The sequence below is a fragment of the Triticum dicoccoides genome, chromosome 4A (assembly GCF_002162155.2).
Source record: "Triticum dicoccoides isolate Atlit2015 ecotype Zavitan chromosome 4A, WEW_v2.0, whole genome shotgun sequence".
Classification (NCBI taxonomy): Eukaryota; Viridiplantae; Streptophyta; class Magnoliopsida; order Poales; family Poaceae; genus Triticum; species Triticum dicoccoides.
Genome location: NC_041386.1, coordinates 525477658 through 525503589, shown reverse-complemented (window position 1 = coordinate 525503589; position 25932 = coordinate 525477658).

Sequence of the window (25932 nt, the reverse complement as noted above, 5' to 3'; positions counted from 1 at the left end):
ACAACTACACTTGAACCAAGGCTCAGGAGGCACCTCCGTGGTGGCATGAAGATCTTTGTCGAGATCATAAAAACGCGAGATTAGATGAGGTACAGAAGATGATGACCCCCGGCGAGATCCTTGTCGGGGATAACCACGATGCCATGGCAAGACCCTTGCCGAGGCCCGACAAGACCCTTGCTGAGCACACCAGCAGGGCCGCGGCCAGGCCCGCGTCTGCCAAAGCTCCACTGCCGTCCCCAAGCAGTTGCTAGCTCAACCAGCTGGGCCGGGTAGGCACCTGTGTGGCGACGGGTGCCCCCTACACTGACCCGGCAAGCACCTTCGTGGTTTCATGCAAGTCTTCCTGAAGGCTCCACCACCGCGCCAGCCCAGCAGCCAGCCAACGTGGCACCACGACGCCTCATCATCTCAGACGCGTGTTGAAGCCAGGCGTGGCGGTGACAGCTGGGACATGCTTCCTTGCCATCCCCGATAAAGTGAGAGGGCACGTCGCCAGCGCATTAAATGCGTATGTCCGACGGGGCCAGAGGATAGACTCGTCTACTATTGACTTTTCCACCTCCTGTGTGCCACTGTGGCAACCACTTTTCGCCTATAAAAGGAGGCCCAAGGCGACCAGGAGGAGTGTCGGTGTCAAAACTGGCGGATCTCGGGTAGGGGGTCCCAAACTGTGCGTCTAGGATTGATGGTAACAGGAGGCAGGGGACATGATGTTTACCCAGGTTCGGGCCCTCTTGATGGAGGTAATACCCTATGTCCTGCTTGATTGATATTGATGATATGAGTATTACAAGAGTTGATCTACCACGAGATCGTAGAGGCTAAAACCCTAGAAGCTAGCCTATGTATGATTGTTGTATATCATCTATCGACTAGCTTAGCCTCAGTGTATATAATGCACCAGAGGCCTAGGATAACAAGAGTCCTAGCCGAATACGCCGGTGGGGAGGAGTCCTTGTCTTGATCACCAAGTCTTGTGGAATCTTCCATGTATGCGGCAGCTGTCCGAACTGGTCCATGAGTATACGGCCATGGGGGTCCTCGGCCCAATCTAACAGATCGGGAGATGACATGGTGAGTACCCCCTAGTCCAGGACACCGTCGGTAGCCCCCTGAACCGGTCTTCAAGTTAGGGACGCTCCTCGATTCTTCCGAACTGTTCCTCATCTTCGGTCATCGGTCTTGAAAACCGGTTCAACAAATCTTCTCATCATCGATCTTGAGGATCGCCGAAGTGCATCCGAAGAGTTTACACGTCGGGTATTCGAGGAGCCCCTTTAAGTTTCCGGCCTTTATCAATGCCTTGTTATTTTTATGCCACACCTCGGGTTTGAAGTTTTTCTCGGGAGGCAGTGTCCTCTTGCGTCCGAGCTCTAACGCCGGACTGCATTCGAGGTATCTTTTGCAGCCGAGCACCAATGCAGGACTGCTTCTGAGCTCCAACGCCAAAATGTATCTGAGCTCCAACGCCGGACTATGTCCAAACTCCAACGTCGGACTGTATCCGGGCTCCAATGCCGGACTATATTCGAGGTGTCATATCACCTTGGTTCAAAAAAGTTAAAGGAGTTTAGCCGAGCTTAATGCTGGAAATGCCCTCTATGGAGCCAGCCACTAGCGCTCGAGCTTTATGCCGGACTGCTTCCGAGGTGGTGCACCACCCCGACTGTGGGCCAATTTTTTGTCAATATTTTTGATCGGTGCAATTTATTCTCTGCTGAGATATATAGCCAGTAGCCCTCAAGGTGTGTATCAGTCTAAAACCCGAGATGCACCTGAAGGATGACGTAAGACCGCTGATCCCAGTAGTCGCTGAGACCCAGGTTGATTTGTAAAATCGGCCTGAGGATGAAGTCCTAGCTCGGCAGAATACTTCGGGACACAAAAAGTAGCGTTCGCAGTCCTCGAGACTCAGGTTGGGTGCGGCCGACCAACCTGAGGATCAAAATCTCGTCGGAAACTGTATTGCACTTAAAATTTTCTGCATTTAACAGGCAATGAAGTAGCCCCTGAGACACTGGTTGGGTGGCAACACCAGATCAGGGGATCGATGTGCCCCTTCAATATTTGTAAATAATAAGTCCGAAGCCCAGTAGCCCCCGAGCCTTAATGCGGGCACGGGTGGCCGAATTAAGGATCGATATCCATAGTAAAATCACAAATTATGTGTAATGACTCTATGTATCCAAGTACTTTACGTCACTAATGCTCGGATCCGCATTGTACAAAACTTTGTTGACCGACCATCAGCTTCCACCTCCTCGGCCAGTAGCCGAGGAGTGTTTGTCCTACTTTATAAAGCCTTTATGAGGGCAAGGCAAACAAGACAATCTGGCCATACGGTTTTATAAACAAAGGTACGCAGAGAGATATGTTATATTATTGTTTAACATAAGAAATGTCTTCCAAAGAAAATAGTCCTGCTATCGGTTCCTTTCTTTAGGTTGTCATGCTAAGCATGATCATGAAACCTTAGCTCTAATGTAAGAGAAAAATATTGAGGATTTAGTTTGGGAGGCCAGTTAATAGCCCCCGGTAGTGTTCGGCAACAGTCGAGGTCAAGCCGTAAACACTTCAACCATTGTATGAATGGCCCGTCATTTAACACAGTCATAGGATCGCTGACCAGTTTACGCTTATTGTGACAGTCAGTTTTTGGCTTTCTCCACTGAGGTGCTTAACCATGTGAGCTAGAAGCACAATCGCAGTGGTTCTCCCTTTGCACGCCTAGCCGAACAAAGCGAAACGTAGGAAGCAAGTGCAGGAGCCGGGCAACCCAACTATTGACCGAAGACACAATTCGAAACCGATGCATATATAGCAATATCCGAGAATATTTTTGCCGAATCTCTAAAGGTGTCTGGCGTTGCACTGCAAGACCTGTGTTGAAAACACACAAATAGTTTAAAAGTGCCATAAGCTTGGAAAACCAAAAAAACGTCAGTAAAAACTTGACGTCCGAACAAGATCAAGTGTTCGGTGCCAATCTAAAAAATGGACTTTAGAAAAAAAAAAAGTGCTTCTGTCGTGCTTTAACATGACACATCCTATCTCAAGACTTCAAGCGGGTCAGCCTACGGCTTCAACCTCCTATCCCGAAGGCGGAGTACTTCTCATTAGGCCAGTTTAGCAAACTAAAATCTAGCGGCTTTGAGAGAGAAATTAGGCTCCCCGGCTAGTGACCACACACTCGTGTCGAAAAAGGGAGTGGTAAATAATAATTAAAAAAACTTTTCAACGACTAAGAAGAAGAACACTTATTATAAAACGGCTCATATAAATTTAAGAGCCCCCAAGTGACTTGGGTAAAAGAATTCTATGTATAATGATTGTATGTACCGAAGTACTAATATCATATCTTTGTTCACCCGAACTTTGAACGCGTCTTAACCGACCGTCGGCTTCTCCCTCTTTGGTCAAGGACCGAAAAGTGTTATGTACTCCACCTGTCGAGAATATCAACAGTGTTTCCGATAACCAGGAAACCGGGCCATAAGGCTGTAACAGACAAAGCGCGCTTAGGGAACTTATGCTATATTACAAACGAAGTGTAAGAAGCATCTTCGAAGAAAATAGTACCCCCACCGATACCTTTCTTCGGTGCTCATTATTACTATGAGACTTGTGCAATAGATTTTTTGTACTCATGAGTTCCGTTGTGTTCCCACCATGATTGAAAACAAAAAGAGCGCTAGCTTTCGGCTTCACCCAGTCTGAGGTCAGAGCTCGGAGGACCCGATCGTGACAATCGCAGAGGTGCTCCCTTTACTCCCTAGCCGAACAATCGGGAACGTAGGGGTAAGCTTAGGAGCCAGGCCACCCAGCTTGCAAATTGCTTAAGTCAATATGGTGCATATTGTGGTGTAATACACGAACAAGGAACGAAGCCGTACAAGTATAATCATATGCAAGAGGAAAAGCTTCATAAAGGAAGCCCCCAAATAAACGGGGTATTTGAATTTGTGCGTCACAAACAAAGTTTGGACAAGGAAATTTTTTACAAGCAACTATTTTCCAAAAAAGTATAATTCTTGGTCGAACCGAACACAAGTTAAAAATTTAAAACTTTGAGCACGAAGGCAACTTAGTTGGTTAATGTGTTCAGTATTGATGACGCGGCCCGAGCTTGATGCGGCACAAGGTTCCATCCCTCAAGCCGGTCCCAAGGTGGCGGACCAAAAAGCTCGGCACTCCGAAGTGGTGACATAGCACGGTCAATGCAGGCCGGCAGAGTGATGTCGAAGTCCCTAGCATGGGGTAATGAAGTGTTGGCGAAGCCCCCCGTCCAGCCGAGGTGACGTGGTATGTCAGTACGCCGAGTTGACGATACTGCCCAACCCGGATCATTTTCCTGTGCACAAAAAATAGTGCAAACAGGAGATAATAGTAATAATAATAATTAAAAAAATCGTTGCATAATAAATAATTTATGCAAAGTGAGTAATAAAAGAAATATGGCCTGGCGCCGAAGCCAATGTCGATGCAGGGCGTTGGCGTGATGCGGTAAAGGAGTGGCAAAGCCTGAATTCACAGGTCGGTCCGAGTTCTGGATGCGGCGTTCGCCGGACTATGTACGGAGACTGACCGAACCACCATGCGACCGTCGTTAATGCGGCCACCATTTGATAGACCTGTGTACATATCTATACCTACTAATAAAGCAAGGTGCGTTTCTCCAAATTTTTCATCCGTTTACCTATATTATTTTTTAGATTTTTTTAGTATCCGAGGTGGTACTATTTTCTGCACATGCTCGGGTAAAATAATAATGACAATTGGCCTCGGCCCGTCCGAAGCACGTAGCCCATGCTCTGTCCCGATGAAGTCGCCCACCATCTAGCCCGTTTATAAAAAATGCATGCCAAAAAATGCTTCCATCCAGAATTGAACTCAAGACCTTCAATTTAACACAGTAGGGTCACGTCCAACTCAACCAGGATCTATTGTGTTGAGAAACTTGGGTAAGATAGTCTATTAAATTGGCGCACGTCTTTCACACATGGGCCAGGTTGGGCCGTCGCTCATGGCCTTTTTTCACGTCTCGCCCATGTGGCCGCCCGCTTGTGTAATGAAAATAGGATGTCTTTATCTTATATAGTACCACCTCGCTCTTTTACAGGCAATACAGCCAATTTATATACGTTGGTGAGTTCAAATCAATAAGCAGCCTTGGGAATTAATAAGGAGGAAAGGGTAAAGAGTTGGGCCCGTTTACGCACAGATTTGTCAGGCATGCATGAAGAAGGAAAGGACTTGAGATCCGGAATTTGTGAAGTGCATGGTCAAATTATTATTGGTTTCCTGAGGCATGCATGAAGAAGGAAAGGAATTAATGATAGATAAAAAATAGAAAGGAATTAGTACGTAGAAATTCGGATTTCGCGATGGTCAAGTTAATGGCAAAAAAGACTCACAGAGAGGGTGATCCGTCAGACATATATGCGTGAAGAAGAATAAGGCAAGGATAAATGATGAGCTATTGGGCTATAGGAGAAATATAAAAAAGATACCCTCATAAATATAGGAGGCTCCATGCAAAGACCAAAGGAGTAAGCGGGCAGGTAGGAGAATGCATGCATATGGAGGCTTCTATTCTATGTACCCCAGGCTTTGCTTAAAAAATGTACTCCAAGCAATATGCGATTTAGTTTTTCTGTATTCTTATGTATGTCTTTTTAATAATATGCAAGTTTTTTACTAATTCTATAACAACTAAAGATTTCATTATTTCAAAAGGATGATTTCAACAAAGTGATAATGAATATTTCAATAAGGTCATACTAATTATTTGAGTGATTATTTTAAAACAACACCCAAAAAAATTCTGGAAAATAGAAAAAATTGGTCGGTTTAAGCAATGGGGAAGAAGGGAGGTACTAATTGTTATTAGTTTTGTACCCGTTGCAACGCATGCATGCGCACTTTTTCTAGGTGTGTTTCTCTGGGTTTTTTCATCCGTTCACCCATATTCTATTTTTGAGAATTTTTTTAAAAGTCCGAAGTGGTACTAATTCCCTTTCTACTATAAGTAACAAAAAAGATTCCGCATACTTGGCCAGGTAGTTGTTGCACGCTACCCTTATGGGTCGTCGGGCGGGCAAGTGGGCATACCGTTGCTAAATGAAGAAAAAAATCATCAGGGTGAAGAATCGAATGAAGGATCTCTAGTATTAGGAGAATTACAGTTACCAACTATGCTAAGCATATATACACAAGTACAATGAAAAGATTTAGAAAATGTATTATAGATGGAGGACGGATAGGTTTCCACAGTTTTTTTTATGTGAGGTTTCCACAGATTAATAGTCCCGCCTCAGCTCTTTACATCAATTATTATACATTCGCTACTCGCGAGTGGCCTGGCAACAAGCGAACTCGGGAATCAACCAGAACGGAGGAGATGAATCCTTTAATCGGGAGCATATGTGGATATAGTTGGAATAATTTGTGAGATTAAGACAGGCTATTGGAGAGCATAGTTATATAATTCTTCCGTTGCAGTGCATGGACGTATGTGCTATACAGATATTATATATGCACCAGAGATCTTTTTTACAACACAAACTTTATTGTGTTATGACGAGTGTTAATAGTTTGATTTTGATTAACATATCATTACTTCAAAATTGATGCCTAGGATTTTCACTATTAGACTACAAAAGATATGTCAGCTACGGGCTCCATGTCATTAGGATTCAATCAACATACATACATCAATTTAAACCAGTTCTTTGCTATTGTTCTACAAATTAGGTGTACAATACTATATTATTCTAGAAAATAGTGGTTCCGCTGCAGTTGATGGTGTGTTCGTGGAAGCTGACGGCCAGCAACGGCCAGAATGGTGCTTCGGAAGCAGGATGACTCGGTGATATTTGCTGCATATAGATAGTTATTCCATTGCAACAAAGCTCTCGAAGCGGAGATACAAGCGATAATAATTTGCATGGGGCTAGCTATAAAATATTCTGACATTCCTATCATTGTGCAATCGGATTCAGCGATGGCGCTGTCCATTCTTTCTGGTAATAGCTTGGATTGTTTCGCCTATGGAGTTTATTCCTCATAAAATTCATAGAGATCAGAATAGAGGTAGCAGATTGCTTAGCACGAATGTGTGGTTGGATCAAGGACCTTCATCAATAGAGAAAATCTTACCTCTGAGTTATAACCCGCGAAAAAAGCCAAGTAGGTCTGCTGCCCCTTAATGTTTATATCCACATCAATGGTCATATATATTCTACAAGATGTGATTTATTAGCCACATCATTCTTAGCTTTTGTTGCATCATATTTCCAGACAGTGAATAAAATTACATACCTTCTAGATTAATTCCTCAAAAACTTTTGCTCCACTCTATTTATACAGTGCAAAACTAATCATCGATTGCGGTTTTCACAGGTAAAGGTGCTCGCATTTTTCTATTTTTACCCGCTGCAACGCACGGGCCTTTTTGCTAGTGATGGACAAACCAGAGTAATAATTCCTTGGGAAAAATGAACCCAAACAAGCAAAAAATACTATGATTAATAGCACCTGGTTTATTTGTTATAGCAATCCAAAGAAAGGTGATTCCGAAAATTGGGACGATCCGCACACCCATTGCCTGATGGGCGATAAAGTGACGGTATGGCGATGCTGGCAAAGGTTGGCTCGCCGAGGCATAGCCCTCGGTCTAGCTAACGTGACGGAGTTGGTCGGCTAGTGACGTCGAATTCTCCGGAGTAGGTTGATGAAGAGATGGCGAAGCCCCCAGTCTAGCCGAGATGTCGAAGCCTCGATGTCAGCCGATGAGTTGAAGTAGGTCGGCGTCATGGACACCAGCTTGAATAAGCAATAATGTGGCCCTGCCGATGCAGGTCGTGAGGTGGTCGATGTCGGCTTGATGAAGTGATCGTGCGGCGATGCCGGTATGCCCGCTCCATGTAATTCATGGGGCGGCGATGTTGGTGATGATTTATCCTTCGCGATGTCGGACTCTTGTTCGGCTTGTCGAGATGATGATCCGAAGAAGTTGAACTCGGCTCAACAAAGTGACGACGTGTCTAGTGCAGGTCGACAGCCTTGGAGCAATATTGCCGGACTGGTTTGACACCAGCATGATGATGAAGATGACCTCATGGGACGCTTAAAAATTTACGGGCACGTGTTTAAAAACAACACACAATACCCTAGAAGAGAATTCCTCTAAAAAGGTTTTCCAATATCACGTTCATAAAGAAATATGAATTTGGGTCTGATCCGTATTCACGCAGAAAACAGATCTGAAAATTGGTCCACTCATCGGAAGGTTCCCGGAGTTTGAACCGTCGGATCGAGCTGAAATTTGGAGAGGTGGTATATATGGAAATTCCGCAGTAGAGGAACGGTTGGATCTTCCAAAGGACCTTCGAGCTGGGCTCTGGAGACCATGCCCTAAACTCATCCAGATTCCCGTCCAGATTTGACAGGGCTCCGGTATATCGTAGATTGTCGGAGATTCCTCCATCGAAACTCGACGAAATTTTGCATGGATGTTGTAGATGTAATTCCGCACTATTCCACTGAAGCAATCGTCAAACCAACGCTCGAGGAGGTGGTGACGGTGAATACAAGTTCGCTGTCCATAAAAACAGCACGGCCGCCCGAGGGCAATGTTGACGTTGAGCCCTCAAGCTCCATGGATGACTCCTCTATGACCATGATAGAGATCGGAGTTGATGTTTATGAAGGCCCCCGTCTGAATCATGACGATCGGAGATGGAGCACGGTCCTCGGTCAAGCCAAGGTGACCAGTCGAGTCGGTGACGAAGATGTCGACGTCGCAGTTAATCCATAGACGAGCCATTGATCCTTTTGACGATCACACAGTGGAGCTCTCAATGAAAGCACCAATGTCGGTGTCAAAACCGGCGGATCTCGGGTAGGGGGTCCCGAATTGTGCGTCTAGGATCGATGTAACAGGAGGCAGGGGACACGATGTTTACCCAGGTTCGGGCCCTCTTGATGGAGGTCATACCCTACATCCTGCTTGATTGATATTGATGATATGAGTATTACAAGAGTTGATCTACCACGATATCGTAGAGACTAAAACCCTAGAAGCTAGCCTATGGTATGATTGTTGTATATCATCTATCGACTAGCCTGGCCTCGGTTTAAATAATGCACCAGAGGCCTAGGATAACAAGAGTCCTAGTCGAATACGTCGGTGGGAGGAGTCCTTGTCTTGATCACCAAGTCTGGTGGAATCTTCCATTTATGCGGCAGCTGTCTGAACTGGCCCATGAGTATACGGCCATGGGGGTCCTCGACCCAATCTAATAGATCGGGAGATGACGTGGTGAGTACCGCCTAGTCCAGGACACCGTCAAGGAGGATTCGGGTCTTTTGGGCAAAGTTGCACCCCGTAGCTAGCTCAAGAACACAACAACACTCTCAATACATCCACCAAAGCAGGACTAGGGTTTTACGCATCCTCGCGGCCCGAATCTGGGTAAACGATCTGTGTGCTTCCTGTCAGACCCACTCTTTCCACAGCCCCGCTCCCGCCAACCATAGAAGAGATCACAGTGGTTCTATAGGTGTCGATTCTCCCCGATACCAGGTCTATTATGTCATCCACAATATGGACACACAGATGCACCATCACGTCAAAGAACGCGGGCGGGAAGTACATCTCAAGCTCATTCAGTATCACAAAGATCTCTTCCTGTAGCATTCGGAGCTGCTCCACATTGATCCACTTTCAAGAGATGACGTCGAAAAAGTTGCAGAGACTAATAAGCATGTCACGGACGTGGTTGTGCATTATCCCTGTAAGGGCAATAGGTAGTATCTGCATCATCATCACATGACAATCATGGGACTTCATCCCGCTAAACCTTTTCTCGTCCGTGTCTAGATATCTACTTATCTTGCCACAGTAACCGGAACTAACTTTGACTCCGGTAAGGCACTTAAAGAATTGATCGATCTCAACCTGACTTAAGGTGAAGCAAGAAGGGGGAATAATCCTCTTTCTTTATTTTCTTGCCCTTCTTCTCCCGCGCCTCTATCTCCGTCTCTGTCTCTCTGACTTTTTGCAGGGAGGCATGTGTAGATCTTCCCTGGCATTCAAATCTTGCAAGTCTTTTCTTGCCTTCGGCCCATCCTTGGTCTTATCCGGCATGTTCATCAGTGTCGCAAACAAGCTCTCAAGGACATTCTTACAAATATGCATTTGATCAAGGCAATGAGGTGTATCGAGTTTGTGCCAGTACTCCAAGTCCCAGAACACAGACTTTGTCTTGCATACCTTCAGCAGCGGCTCCGGTGCCTTTTTCATCGTCTTTCCTGGCGCGAGGCACTCCTTCCGGGTTTTCAATGCTCATCGATTCTGGCGCCGCTCCGCTTACGTGGAGGTCCTCGATGCTCAGCGTGACCATTGAATAGATCTCCGCGGTTTCTCCATGGGTCGTTCTGTTCGAGCCATCTTCGATGCCCCATGTACACGATTTTCCCAGACCCACCATCCTTCCTTGATGTTTGCTGCTGAGACGTCGTATCATCCATGCACCGCGTACATCCGCAATATCCATGGCACACCTGCCTTGCGACATATCCGTTACCGAGATAGTCGTGCACCATCGTGATCAGCGAGGCTCTCATGTAGAAATGCTCGCCTTTGCTGGCGTCCCATGTCTTGACCAGTGTTTTCCATAACGTGTCTAACTCCTCTTGAAGTAGCCCTAGATACAAATTAATATTATTTCCTAGTTGTTTCGGCCCTTGAATAAGCATGCTCATGTGAATGTACTTCGACTTCATGCACAACCAGGGGGGAGGTTGTACATCCATACAAACACGTCCATGTGCTATGGTTGGTGTTCTGGTTGCCAAATGGATTCATGCCATCGGTACACGCGCCGAGCACGATGTTCCTTGCATCACACTCGAAATACCGATAGAAGCTGTTCAACGCTCTCCACTAGCTTCCATCCTTGACGTTTCTCAGCTTCGGATCATCTCCATCGTCGGGCTTCTTCCTCTCCGTGTGCCAGCGCATTAGCTTTGCTTCCTTTGGATCTACGAAATACCCCTGGAGACAGGGAATGATCAGTAAGTACCATACAACTTTCTGCGGACATTTCTTCCCGGCCTTCTTGTATCGAGAAGCATTGCACATCGGGCAGCTTGTTTTTTCCACATGCTCCTTTCGATAAATTATGCAATCGTTGATGCATGCATGGTATCTAACGTGCGGCAGATCAAGAGGGCACACGATCTTCTTGGCCTCATCAACACTAGTAGTACATACATTCCCGGTGGGAAGAACATCCTTTAGGTACTCGAGATGCTCATCGAGGCTAGTGTCAGTCCATTTGTTTTTAGCCTTCGTGTTCAGGAGTTTGAGCATGAAACTCAAGCGGGTCACCTCAGGATTGCAACCATCATACAATGGGGTGTTTGAGTCTACCACCAGTTGCTCCAGCTTAGCCTCCTCTCTAGAAGAAGCTCTCTTAGTACTCGTCTCCTTGCGAAGCAGTGCTTGAACATGAGGGTCCCGCACGATTGAACTTAGTACCGACAAACTCTGCTGCGTGGAGTCCATGTTCTCTCCGCCGCCATGTCCGACCCCTTCTCCTCCGCCATGTCCGGCCCCTTCTCGGCTGCCATGTCCGGCCTCTTCCCCGCCGCCATTATCGATCATCTCTTCGTCTTGCCCCGTGTCGTCATTGCCTGCCCCGTCGGCATCCTCAACATCGTCATCCTCATCTTCAATTAACCACCGAGTATAGCCATCCATGAAACCAGTCATAAGCCGGTGCGCTTTGACACGACCATCGTCATAGGGGTCGAGCCAAACTATTCCTTTGCATTTTCGACAAGGACATAAAACCTCTGTCCGGTTATTTTCTTTCATGTCCTACACCGCTGACCACAACCACATGTCCACCATCGTTCCACTGACCATCATGAATGTCTGCGCGGTAATAATAAACAAATTGATTATAAAAATGTGTGCATGCATCAAAGTCATACAAAAATTCAGCATGGCCTTCCCTAAAAATAGGAAATATAGATCTAGAGTTTGCCCGGAATTCGCCGAAACGGAAATAAATCGGCATTTCGGCAAAACATAGGGAACTCAAAAGCACAATTTGGTGTAAACTCATGCCACACACACAATTTCCATCATATTACCCAATTATCATATCACACACACATACACAGATTTGCATTTTGCAAAAGCATGAAATTTTAATCACCTCTATCTCGAGATCAAGCACACGGTGGAGATGATGATGTAGGGAGATCAAAAGTGCAGAAAGCTCTTCTTGACAAAGACAGATCTAGTTAGGGGGCAAATAGGTCACTAAACTAAATGCTACATCTACCTAGCTGGCTAATTTGGGAGGAGACAACTTCAACTTGTGGAGGGGGAAGGAAAAAGCTAAAGGAGATGCATTGATGGAGGTGGTGTGTAGTTAGCTAGGAGTAATGAAGAGAAAGAAATGTACGTAGAAGAGGGAGAGTAATGGGGGAGAAGTATTGAGGAAGAAGAAGAGTGAGAGAGGGAGGATGGGAGGTAGGGGAAAGGGAGGATGAGGGAGGGGGGAGGGGAGGATGCGTGGGTGGAAAAAGGTGGTGGGGTCCTACGACTTAGCAGTAGCGCGGGAGAGAAAACGCGCTAATGCTAATAGTGTAGCAAGAGCGCGTGTTTCTCGCATGCGCTACTGCTAAACCAGGCCAACCACGCGGACAATTTCAAAATTAGCAGCAACGACTTGAGCAAAGAGCGTGCTACTACTATTTCTGTAGCAGTAGCGCGCCCCGCGACACCGCGTTGCTGCTAAACTTAGGGTGTTGGTTACTGTCGGTGGATTTTTGTAGCAGCGCGGTTTAGCCCCCAAGCGCTACTGCTAAATCCGCATCAGTGGCGCGTTTTCCTTGGCCGCGCTACTGCTAATTAGCAGTAGCGCTTCTTTTTGTGCCACGCTGCTGCTAATATTCTGTGTATAAGGTTTTCCCTAGTAGTGTACACCAGGTGGGCGGCGGTCGCCGCGTATTGCCCTTGCTTCCTGAAGCTCCTGAGTGGTCTTGAGATGAACTCCTGAGCGCTGGGCGCTCCTCGCCCCGTGCCCTCCTGAGGAAAATGTGCCACGAAGCACACTTCCACGTGGTGCCCGAGCGCCTTCGTCGTGATGTTGGCCAGGTCTGAGGCCCTCCAGAAGAGAGCCCTCGAGCACTACCCGAGGAGGGCGCCGGGTGCGCCTTCCTATGCGAGGGAGGGAGGCGCCCCAGGTGCGGGAGACGATCCAGAGGTGGTGCCGCTAGAGGCGCCGCTCCCCTGAGGCCCAGTGCGGAGTAGCTGCTTCTTCTTGGGGTTGGCCACAGGAGGGTACTTCACACATGCGCTGTCAGGGTCTTCGACTGCTACAGCTTGGAAGGCACGCTCGAGGGAGCACACCGCGTCTCTTTCTTGGTAGGGGACTATGATGATTCCACCGCTTCCCGACATCTTGAGGACATTGTAGCCATGGTGGGTCACTGCCATGAATTTGGCCAACGCTGGGTACCCGAGGATGGCATTGTACGATAGATGGATGTGGGCGACATCAAAGTCGATGAGCTCGGTGTGGTAGTTGTCGCGCTGACCGAAGGTGACATGGAGACGAACTTGCCCTATCGTGGTGGTGGAGCTGTCAGTCACTCATGAGAAAGGCTTGGTGGGCTGAAGCTGATCGTATGGCGCTTGAAGGTTGTCGAACTTCTCAACGGACAGGACACTGAGCCGTGCACCACTGCCGATGAGGGTCTTGGTGACTTGGACATTGCTGATGACGGGTGAACAGAGCATTGGGAGGACGCCGGCGGTTGCCGCGCATTTGAGCTGGTCCGCCGAGCTGAAGGTGATGGCGTACTTGGACCATCCGAGCAGGCGCGTGGCCTCGAGCTTGGGGAGGGATGCATTCAACTCACGAGAGAATTGCTTGAAGATGCGCTGGGAAGCCGGGGACTGAGCACCACCCAAGATGCAAGCGATGGCGCGCGGCTCCTGGAAGCCCCCAACCCTTTCTCCTGTTGGTGGTCGTCGTTCCTCCTTGGTGGCGGAGGCACTGGAGGGAGACCAGGATTTCCTTGAGGACGGTCCTCGCGAGGTTGGTCCCTCCAGGCGCCCTCACAAGGCTGGTCCTGCCAGTGGTTCTCGCGAGGCTGGTCGCGCCACTCCTGGCGGGGCCCACGGTCATCCCAACGTCCTCCACCTCATCCACTTCCTCGGCCGTAGCCCCAGTCGTTGCACTCAGGGCGTCGACTGAAGCGTCCATCTCGAATGGCTCTGAGCTCTTGACAATCGTTGGTGTTGTGGCTGTGCACGTTGTGGAAGGCGCAGAACGTACGGCTGCCCTTGGACGACTCGGGAAGGTCCTGGCCGTGCTTTGTGTCTGGATCTTCCACGAGTACGGCCACTCCCTTGCGCTTCACGTCCTTGACCTTGGCCTTCTTCTCCTCTGGATATACAGCAGGGAGCTCGAGGAGGGAGAGATGCCCCTCCTCGGTTCTTGCACACTTCGTTGCTACGTTGAACAGCTCCAGAGTCGTGCACAGCTCCTCATGGATGGAGAGCTCCTCCTTCATCTTCATGTCGCGTACGCCATCAGAAAACACTGTGATGATGGCCTCGTACATCGCCTTGGGGATCTTGAGATGCACGTTGTTGAAGCGCTGGATGTACTTCTGCAGGGTCTCTCCCATCTCTTGCTTGATGTGGCATAGGTCACCCGCGACCGGAGGTCGGTCACCTGTGCCCTAGAAGTTGGCGACGAAGCAGTCACGCATCTCATCCCAGGAGGAGATTGAGCCTGGAGGCAGGTTCATGAGCCACCAGCGGGCGCCATCCTTGAGAGCCATGGGAAACCAGTTCACCATGACCTTGTCGTCGCTGTTGGTCGCCTCGATGCTCAGCTTGTAAAGCTGTAGAAACTCTGCGGGTTCGGGGGTGCCATCGTAGCGTGGAGGCAGGTCTGGCTTGAACTTGCCTGGCCAGATGACGCTACGCAGCTCGGGAACAAGGGCGCGGCAGCCTGCGGTGGCCACCGGGGCCCTCTGCAGGGGCGGAGTCTGCCATTGATGTCCGCGCACCACCGCCACTGGCGGCGCGCGGTCTTGTCGTGGCGCCAGGAGCGCCGAAGCGTTTTCTTACGGACGGGGAACCTCCCGGCAGCTTCCTTCTTCATTCGCGGGCACACGGCATGGTGGATCACGCCGCGGGACCGCGTGTCTTGGGGCAAGGACACTGTCTTGACGCGAAGGAGGCGGAGGCGCTCCGTGAGCCACGCATCTCGACATGAGGGCGCCGTCTTGATGCAGAGGAGGCGGAGGTGCTCTGTGAGCTACATCGCCCACAGCTGGAGGTGGGTGAGGCAGCGAGAGGGATGGTGCAGGAGAGCCTCCAGCGGCGCTGGCTAGCTCGGCCATGTGGTCCAACCACTCCTCGTAGAGGTCGTCGACGGAGCGGTAACGTAGGAGCTCGCGTGCCGTGAGCAACGTGGCCTACGCGTCTGTGGGTGCACGGCGAGCGTGTGACGATGAGCCGGCCGGAGTCAGCGACGGGGTGGCGGTGCGGCCGTCCCACTGCACGGAGGGGTGTATTGAGGATGCCTGCTGCTTTTTTGCCGCCGGAACGGTAGTGGCGTTGGCAACAGGAGATAGAGAATGACGGGCTGTCTGAGCGACACGGGCGGCGAGGGCGGCCTGGCGCTTGGCGCGGGCTCGGCGCGCTTCCGACATGGATGTGGTGGAGCGATGGGACACGAATTAGCGGAAGGAAAGCTTCAGTGCACCCCTACCCGGCGCGCCAAATGTCGGATTTCGGGTTCCGGCAAAACCCTTGAGGTTCGAACACTAGGGTGCGCACGAAGATCTCTCCCCCTCTAGCTCTCGCCCTCACCGCAATCTCAAGTCTTAGCGCGTCAAACCCGTAGAACAAGGGACACAAGATTTATACTGGTTCGGGCTACCGATGCGGTGTAATACCCTACTCCAGTGTGGTGTGGTGGATTGCCTCTTGGGCTAAGGATGAACAGTTACAAGGGAAGAACAGCCTCCTCACAAGAGGTGCTCTCATGCTTGGTGAGGTGATGCGGTACAGGATCGTCCCTCTTCTAAGGTGGTGGCTAGTCCTATTTATAGAGGCCCGGGTCCTCTCCCCAAATATTAGGCGGGAAGGGATCCCACAACGGCCAGTTTGAATGGGGACAGCTAGTACAAGCTATCCTAACAAAAGGTGGTCTTTGCCTGCCAAAGGCTCTGGTGGTGACGCTGTCCTGGGCTCCATGGTGACCTCCTTCCTGTCGTCCTGCTGGTCTTGGTCTTTTGCACCGATATGGAAACCTTTGCTTGACGCCTCAGGACTTGATACGTCTCCAACGTATCTATAGTTTTTGATTTTTCCATGCTATTATATTATCCGTTTTGGATGTTTATGGGCTTTATTAAACACTTCTATATTATTTTTGGGACTAACCTATTGACCCAGAGCCCAGTGCCAGTTCCTGTTTTTTCCCTTGTTTTAGAATATCGCAGAAAAGGAAAACCAAACGGAGTCCAATTGACATGAAACTTCACGGCACTTATTTTTGGATCAGAAGAAGCCCAGAAGACTTGAAGTGCATGTCAGGAGATCTACGAGGAGGCCACGAGGCAGGGGGCGCCCACCCCCTGGGCGCGCCCTCCACCCTCATGGGCCCCTCGTGGCCCCCCTGGCGTACTTCTTCCGCCTATATATCTCCATATACCCTAAAAACATTCGGGAACAGAATAGATCGGGAGTTCCACCGCCAGAAGCCTCCGTAGCCACCGAAAGCCAATCTAGACCCGTTCCGGCACCCTGCCGGAGGGGGAATCCCTCTTCGGTGGCCATCTTCATCATCCCGGCGCTCTCCATGATGAGGAGGGAGTAGTTCTCCCTCGGGGCTGAGGGTATGTACCAGTAGCTATGTGTTTGATCTCTCTCTCTCTCTCTCTCGTGTTTTTGATTTGTCACGATCTTGATGTATCGCGAGCTTTTCTATTATAGTTGGATCTTATGTTTCTTCTCCCCCTCTACTCTCTTGTAATGGATTGAGTTTCCCCTTTGAAGTTACCTTATTGGATTGAGTCTTTAAAGATTTGAGAACACTTGATGTATGTCTTGCCGTGCGTATCTGTGGTGACAATGGGATATCACGTGATTCACTTGATGTATGTTTTGGTGACCAACTTGCGGGTTCCGCCCATGAACCTATGCATAGGGTTGGCACACATTTTCGCCGTGATTCTCTGGTAGAAACTTTGGGCACTCTTTGAGGTTCTTTGTGTTGGTTGAATAGATGAACCTGAGATTGTGTGATGCATATCGTATAATCATATGCACGTATACTTGAGGTGACATTGGAGTATCTAGGTGACATTCGGGTTTTGGTTGATTTGTGTCCTAAGGTGTTATTCTAGTACGAACTCTAGGGCTGTTTGTGACACCTATAGGAATAGCCCAACAGATTGATTGGAAAGAATAACTTTGAGGTGGTTTCGTACCCTACTTAATCGCTTCGTTTGTTCTCCGCTATTAGTGACTTTGGAGTGACTCTTTGTTGCATGTTGAGGGATAGTTATATGATCCAATTACGTTATTATTGTTGAGAGGACTTGCACTAGTGAAAGTATGAACCCTAGGCCTTGTCTCCTATCATTGCAATACCGTTTATGTTCACTTTTACCATTAGTTACCTTGCTGTTTTTATATTTTCAAATTACAAAAACTATTATGTTCTATCCATATTGCACTTGTATCACCATCTCTTCGCCGAACTAGTGCACCTATACAATTTACCATTGTATTGGGTGTGTTGGGGACACAAGAGACTCTTTGTTATTTGGTTGTAGGGTTGCTTGAGAGAGACCATCTTCATCCTACGCCTCCCACGGATTGATAAATCTTAGGTCTTCCACTTGAGGGAAATTTGCTACTGTCCTACAAACCTCTGCACTTGGAGGCCCAACAACGTCTACAAGAAGAAGGTTGTGTAGTAGACATCAGGACTCCACGCCTGCGCTTGCCTTTTAAGCACCAAAGGGGAAATGAGGACACTACGCGCTGGCGCCCGCCTGGTGCCTGCCTGGCCTTGGTCGTCATGGCTTGCATCACGGGAACCTCGCGAGGTGCCCCTTGCCTTGATCTCTCCGCCCCTCACGAGCCAGCCCGGTGAGACCGCCCCTGAGGAGGTCTTGCGTCGTCCACCACACGAGGCTTGGCCCCTCACAAGGGTCTTGAGTGCTTGCTGGTGAAGATGGGCCATACATGGCCGCTGGTGGAGCCATGCCGTGGCCTGCAGGTAGGCAAGTCTAGGGACCCTTGTTCCCAGGACACCGAGATTCCCGTCCTTTCGCCTAGAAATACACCTCCTTTCGTCCCGGTTCGAGCCACCAACTCGGACCAATTCTCAAGGTATATAAGCAGCACTTAGAAGTTTTCCTTTCAGTTTCGAGCCTCTCCTCGTCCTCTCCTCTGACGACACCACCAGGCTGCCCGGGCATCGGCGCCATCGCCGCGCCCCTGCCCCACCGTTGTCGTGCCGCTGCTCCGCCGTCGCTGCGCCCTTGCCCCACCGTCGCCATCGCCACCCCCGAGCCCGCGCGTTGTCGCTCCTCCCGGAGCCTTCATCGTGCCCCTGCCCCACCGTCAATGTCGCTGTCGCCGCCCCCGAGCCTGCGCGCTCACCCTCCTCCCCGAGCCCTCGCCGCCCTTGCTGTGAGTGCTCGCTACCCCAGCTGTGAGCTGTCGTGGCCCTAACTCGATGTCCCTTTTTCATAGATTCTTTTTGTTCATGTATGTAGATTTTGAGCAAGTGGCACTTTCAAGATATTGAGCAAGTGCCCCCGATATGATGATTTTTTTCATAGATTTTTTTGTTCATGTATGTAGATGTATATAAACATGTATATATGTATGTAGATTTTGAGTGAAGTGGCACTTTCAGGATATTGAGCAAGTGCCCCCGATACGTACATGTATGTATGTAGATGTTCATGTATGTAGATTTTGAGCAAGCGCCCCTGATATGATGATCTGTTTTCGTAGAATTTTTTATGTTCATAGAATTAATATCAAGTAGCACTTTTCAAACAAAGTTTTGAGCAAGCTAAAGCACTCTAGCAGAGATGCAATTGATACTATCTTGTAGATCATACGAGAGTGGTCAATAATGATATAAGGCACTACCCCATAGGATGTACAGAACAATAGTTGTAGCCTTTGGAAAACAACTAAGTGATGTTTAAAGCTGAGGAATTCTCAGACTTAGCAGAATTTTCAGGATATTGGTAAAACTTTAGAAAATCGTACAAAATTAACCGCAACTCCGATGAAAATAATTTATATATGAAAATCAATCAGAAAAATACGATGAATCCGAATATTCCCTCTGTTCATCTGTCACAAGTAGCTAGCATAGTGAACCTAGAACCGCCCCCTCCGGTTCATCGGTCTGAAAATGTAGACTTCGGGAAAACATTCCCGGATGTTATCTCCCTTCACCTATATCGTGTATTGCGTCGTGTTAGAACACCCCTAACTCTCTCGGGAATTCAACATATCCCTGATAACTTCGACTTGAGGGGGGGTCTGTAAATCCTCGCCGACCATGAGAGAGGCGGTCCGCAAAGTATCCTCTCTCGAAAGATAGGATGACTCATCAGAAATGAGGGGGGAGGAGTCCTCGATGATCGTCTGAAACTCACTGTTATAAAACCTGTGAACTTTTCATGATGTTTGCCACTAATCCATTGCTCATATATATGCATATGATTCCTTGTTGTGATTAAGTCTACGTTTGCCACTAATCCATCTCTCATGGTTGTATATTGCCATGTTGTAATGTTTGCAGAAACTATGGACAGAGACTTAAAAAAAGAAGAGTTGTTGAGGGATATTAATCCGCGATGGAGGTGATATCACCTTGTCGTTTCTCAACAACACCGATGGTGAGGAAGGAGATCATGACGGCTCCGGCGATCCAATAATGGAGGAGGAAGGAGATCATGACGGCTCCAGTGATCCAATGGAGGAGGAAGGAGATCATGACGACTCCGGTGATCTAACGGAGAAAGGAGCCTTAACTATTGCAAAGTCCGGCAAGGTGTATATATATGTATATTAATTAAGCCTCGACTAACTAGAGGCATTAATTGTTTTGTATGTACATATATTGATGCTTATTTCTTTTTTAGCCCTCCGGATCGAGCCAAACTTCGGTAAGGAGACGAGGCCCGAAGAAAATGTTGGGCCAGGATGAAATGTTCACGATGGAAGAAATCACTCGAGATGGCCAACCGATTGCTCCCAAGCGGACCAAGGACACATTTGTACATCAGTGCAGAGTTGTTGTTAGGGACATCGTCTCGATCAACATCCAAGAATGGAATAAGAAGAAGGACCCTGAAGTTTCTTATGTCCAAGATAGACTTAAGGATGATCTTTGGACCTCGCTGATGAAAAATTTCAGCCTACCGCCAGAGGAGGATCCGAATAACCCAGTTATACAACGAAAGGTCAAGGCGTTTGCTCTTAAAAGATGACAGAACTATTCAAGAACTAGAAGAAAGATTTGAAGAAAAAGTTTGTTGAGAAAGATGAGACTCCAGAATTCATCGGTCGATATGAGAAGATAAGAGATCACTGGCCTGCATTTGTAGCCTACAAGAAATCCGAGAAGGAGAAGCAAAGGTCACTGACAAACAAGCAAAATACTGCAAAGAAGAAGTATCACCATAACATGGGGTCAGGTGGCTACAGCAAAGCCCGACCTACGTGGGACAAAGCTGAGCAAGACCTGCTTGCTAAAGGGGTCCAACCAATTACATTGCACTGGCCAGATCGGGCAAGGACTTGGTTCTTCGGGGTTGGGGGAACTTTGGACCCAGAATCAGGGAAGTGTGTTTGGATGAACGATCAACTTGCAATACCCATCATGAAGCTTGAGGAAGCAATCAAGGCAGCACAGGAAGGGACATTCATTCCTGACAGAGAGAAGGACGAGATGACAGAGGCCCTCGGGAATCCTGAACACCCTAGACAAACACGAGGCACATCAAGCTCCGTTCCGTGGGTGCATGGATTTCCCGACAATGGTGGTTATAGAAGACAAGAGAGAAAGAATAAAGAGGATCCAAGCGAAATGCAGAAGATCAGTGCAAGATTAGCAAAACTACAGGAACTTGAGAACCAGAGAGCTACCAGCCAACTATCTCAGCGGCACGAAGATCCTTCCTTTAACACTTCCCCCGAAGCTACCCCACACTACTAGGAAAAGGGCTATAGATGATATGGCCACTAATGACGCACCAGACATGTGGTGCGCCACTACTATATAGTAATGGTGCACCATGAGTTGGTGCGCCATTAGTAACAAAAAAAATTCCAAAAATACTAATGGCGCACCAGGGAAGAGTGCGCCATTACTAGTTTAACTAGTAATGGTGCACCACCAACGCAGTGCGCCACTACTATTTTTTTAAAAAAATTGCAAAACTACTAATGGCGCACCTCAAGATGGTGCGCATTAGTAACCAAGGTTACTAATGGCGCATTTGTGGGTGGTGCGCCATTAGTAACCTGGGACCAGCTAGATATTTTGGACAGCCACACCTACACACTCACTTTGCCCACTTCATTCTCTCCACCTCCTCCTCCAAGCTTGTGTCGGCTGCCTCCTCCTCCTCACCTCATTTGCACCATAGATTCATCAAAATTAAGTGGTTAAATTACCTTTTTTGATAGGTAAGTAAGGGGAAAGCTATCTTTATGTTGTAGATCTACTTTTTTTTCTCCCTAGCTCGCTCCAACAACATGCACATGCACTTTTTATGGCCTTGCTAGATCTATGTATGTTTGTGGTGTTGCATATGTTTGTGGTGTTGCATATATGTTTGTGTTTGTAGGTACTGGTATTTCAAATGCGATAGTTGCCAATATTTTGCCGGAATGTTGATTCATTTCCGTTTCGGCGAGAATTTTGGCACTATGCGTTCTTTTTGGTCCTATTTTTAGGGAAAGTCATGCCAAATTTTTTCTTAGTTCTAAAATATCGTTTTGCTCTACCCCGCAGGCGACCATGGTCCGCACGATGACCGAAGGCATCATGAATAGGTTTTTGAGCTCCGCGAAGGCTGAGATGCTTCAAAAGAACAAGACGGAGATAAGATGTCCGTGTCAAAGATGCAAGCTGAAGAGCCTTATTGCGGACCCGGATTCCGGGCAGGTGCGGGACCACCTGCTCTTGCGTGGTTTCATGGATGGCTATAGGTGGCAAGGTGATGAAGATGACTATGAAGTCGTCCATGGGGGCCGGGCAAGAAATGAGGAAGGGCACCAAGACAACCACCGCGGCGAGGGCGGGCGAGAAGACGAAGAATCTCCAGGGCATGATCACGACGGTGATGCTGTACACAGTCATCATGTAGAAGATGTCGGACATGATGATGAGGAAGATCAAGACGAAGGGCATCATCATGAAGATGAAGATGCCAGAGCAGACGACGATGGAGGCTGGGTGCAGGACCCTCATATTCAAGAGCTGCTTCTCAAGCAGACGGATAACGCAAGAGTTGTCGCCCGAGAGAAAGCCAAGCTGGATCAACTGGAGATAGACGCGGTTACTCCATTGTATGAAGGATGCAGGCCCGAGGATACCCGCCTGAAAGTAACGCGCATGGCTCTGGAGATGAAGGTAAAACACAAAATGACCGACGCATGCTTCGACGAGAACATGTCATTCTGGCACGAATGTCTTCCCAAGGGGAACAAGTGCCTGACCAGTTTCGAGGAGGCGAAGAAAATCATGTGTCCTCTGGATTTACCACACGTGAAATACCACGTGTGCATGAACAATTGCATCATTTATCGGGACGAGCACACGGAGTCTACCATATGTCTGGTGTGCGGCGTCACTCGATACAAGAAGAGGAAGAAAGCTCCTCGAAAAATGGTGTGGTACTTTCCGATCACTCCTCGTCTGCAGCGATATTTCGCGGACCCTATGGTAGCAAAGCTCTTGCGTTTGCACGCGGATATGGAGGAGAAGAAGCAAGAAGACGACGGAAATGATCCGGAGATAAATAAAAAAGACAAGATGCTGAGTCACCCTAAGGATGCGAGCCAGTGGCAAGCGTTGAACTTCGAAGACCCAGAATTTTGGAACGATCAAAGGAACATTGTGCTGGGCGCGAGCACCGATGGAGTCAATCCGTTTGGCAGGTAGAGAAGTACACATAGCACCTGGCCTGTGTTTGTGTGGATGTACAACCTTCCCCCTGGTTGTGCATGAAGAGGAAGTACATTCACATGAGTATGCTAATTGAAGGGTCGAAACAACCAGGGAACGACATCAATCTGTATCTGGGGCTGCTGAAAGAGGAGCTAGACATGTTGTGGAAAATGCCAGCCCATACGTGGGACGCTGCAGAGAAAGAATATTTCCCTATGAGAGTCGCACTGCTCACGATGGTGCACGACTATCTCGGTTACGGATATCTCGCGGGGTAGGTGGTCCACAGATTTTATGGATGCGTCAGGTGCATGGATGACACAACGTATCGCCAGCTAGATAGAGATCCCGGGTCTTCGAAAACCGTGTTCATGGGACATCGAAGGTGGCTTCGCGATGATGACCCGTGGAGAAAATGCAAGGATCTATTCGATGGTGAAACCGAACCCCGAAGACGCCCGCGTACGAGGATCGGCTAGGAAATAGATGAGCTGTTGAAAAATTGGAAAGATTGCCCACTGCCGGGAAAGAAGCAAAAGGCGCCAGAGCCGGGAAAGAAGCGAAAGGCGCCAGAGCTGCTGCTGAAGGTATGGAAAACGAGGTCTGTTTTCTAGGACTTGTCGTACTGGAAGATCCACCGTGTGCCTCACAGCCTTGATGTCATGCATATCACGAAGAACGTGTGCGAGAGTCTTCTTGGTACCCTGCTCAACATGATAGAGAGGACAAAAGATGGGCCGAAAGCAAGGGCAGACTTGAAATCAATGGGCATCAGGAAGGAGCTTCATGCTAATGATGATGATGATGAGGCGAAGCAGGACACAGAAAGTCGTCGCAAAGGCAAAAAGGCCAAGAAGACCGGAAATGACTACCCTCCCGCATGCTTCACTCTAAGTCAGGAGGAGATCGAGCAGTTTTTCACCTGCCTCGAAGGAGTAAAACTTCCTTACGGTTATGCGGGGAAGATAAGCAGATACCTAGACCCAACGAAGCAGAAGTTTAGCGGGATGAAGTCTCACGACTGTCACGTGTTGATGACGCAGATACTTCCAGTTGCAATCTGTGGGATCATGGCTGCGCACGTCCGTGAAACGCTATTTGGCCTATGCAACTTTTTCGACGTCATCTCTCGGAAGTCGGTTGGCGTGAGGCAACTCAGAAGGCTACAGGAAGAGACCGTGGTGATACTATGCGAGCTTGAGATGTACTTCCGACCCGCATTCTTCAACGTTATGGTGCATCTGCTCGTCCATATCGTGGAGGATATCATCCAACTCGGGCCGACGTTCCTGCACAGCATGATGTCGTTCGAAAGGATGAATGGTGTCATCAAAGGATACATTCGCAACATGTCACGTCCAGAGGGAAGCATAGCCAGGGGCTTTCTGACCGAAGATTGCATCTCCTACTGCACGAATTATCTAGGCATCGAGAACCCCGTTGGTCTGCCCGTCAACAGGCACCTCGGCAGGCTCGCTGGATGGGGTCACCGTGAGGGTTGCCGCGAAATGCATGTCGACTTCAAGGGTCAACTCGCCGACTTTGAAAGAGCAAACCTAGTCGTGCTACAACACATAGACGTGGTCGATCCTTGGGTGGTAGAGCACAAAACCTTTATTGAGAAGACGTACAATGACCGAGGCCAACAAAGGACGGACGGAGATATAATCAAAGAGCACAACTCATGTTTCACGCGTTGGTTCAATCAGAAGCCTCTGTCGTACCCTTTACATGAGGATTCTTCCGCGGAAGAACAACTCATATTCGCCTTGTCACAGGGTGCCGAGCACAACCTGATGACCTATGAGGCGTATGATATCAACGGCTACACATTCTACACCGAGGACAAGGACATGAAGAGCGATGGTTATCAGAACTCCGGGGTAACAATGGAATCCTACACCGGTAACGACAAGGACAGATACTATGGAAGAATCGAGGAGATCTGGGAGCTGAGCTACGCTAGAGAGAAGGTCCCGATGTTCTGGGTCAGATGGGCCAAGAGCGTCCTAAAAGAAGACCGGTATTTCACCACCATGGTTATACCCGAAGCCAAATCCAAGACCGTGGGTGCAAACCTCACCGCGAAAAATGAGCCATGGGTACTGGCTTCCCAAGTGGACCAATGCTTCTTCATTACCGACCCGTCAAAGCCCAGTTGTGTTGTCGTGAGGAGAGGCAAAAGGAAGATCATCGGAATGGATGGAGTAGCCAATGAGCAAGACTTCAACAAGTACGGCGACCCGAAGATCGAACATGATGACGATGATGAAGTAGCAGCATACACCACAAGAAGAAGCAGGACCACCCTACCTAAAAGACGTCTGTTCCACAGAAGAACTCCATTTGCGAAAAAGAAGGGCAAGAAGATTGTGAACAGATAGCTAGCTAAGATCGATTGTATTTAAATCGTAGTCTTCATTTCTTGATTGTATTTCATGGGCACTTTTTGATATCATGAATATTTTTAAATTTCATGGGCACTTTTTGAATTCATGAATATTTTTTTCAAATTTGATGATATTTTTTCATATTCAATATGAAAAAATATTGAATATTCATGAGGACACTCGATCTCGATCCCCCTCCATCTCGATCGCTATCCCCCTTGCCAGATCCCCCTCGCCGCCGAGCACCCCCCGCACCCTCCCCCCGCTCCACCGCT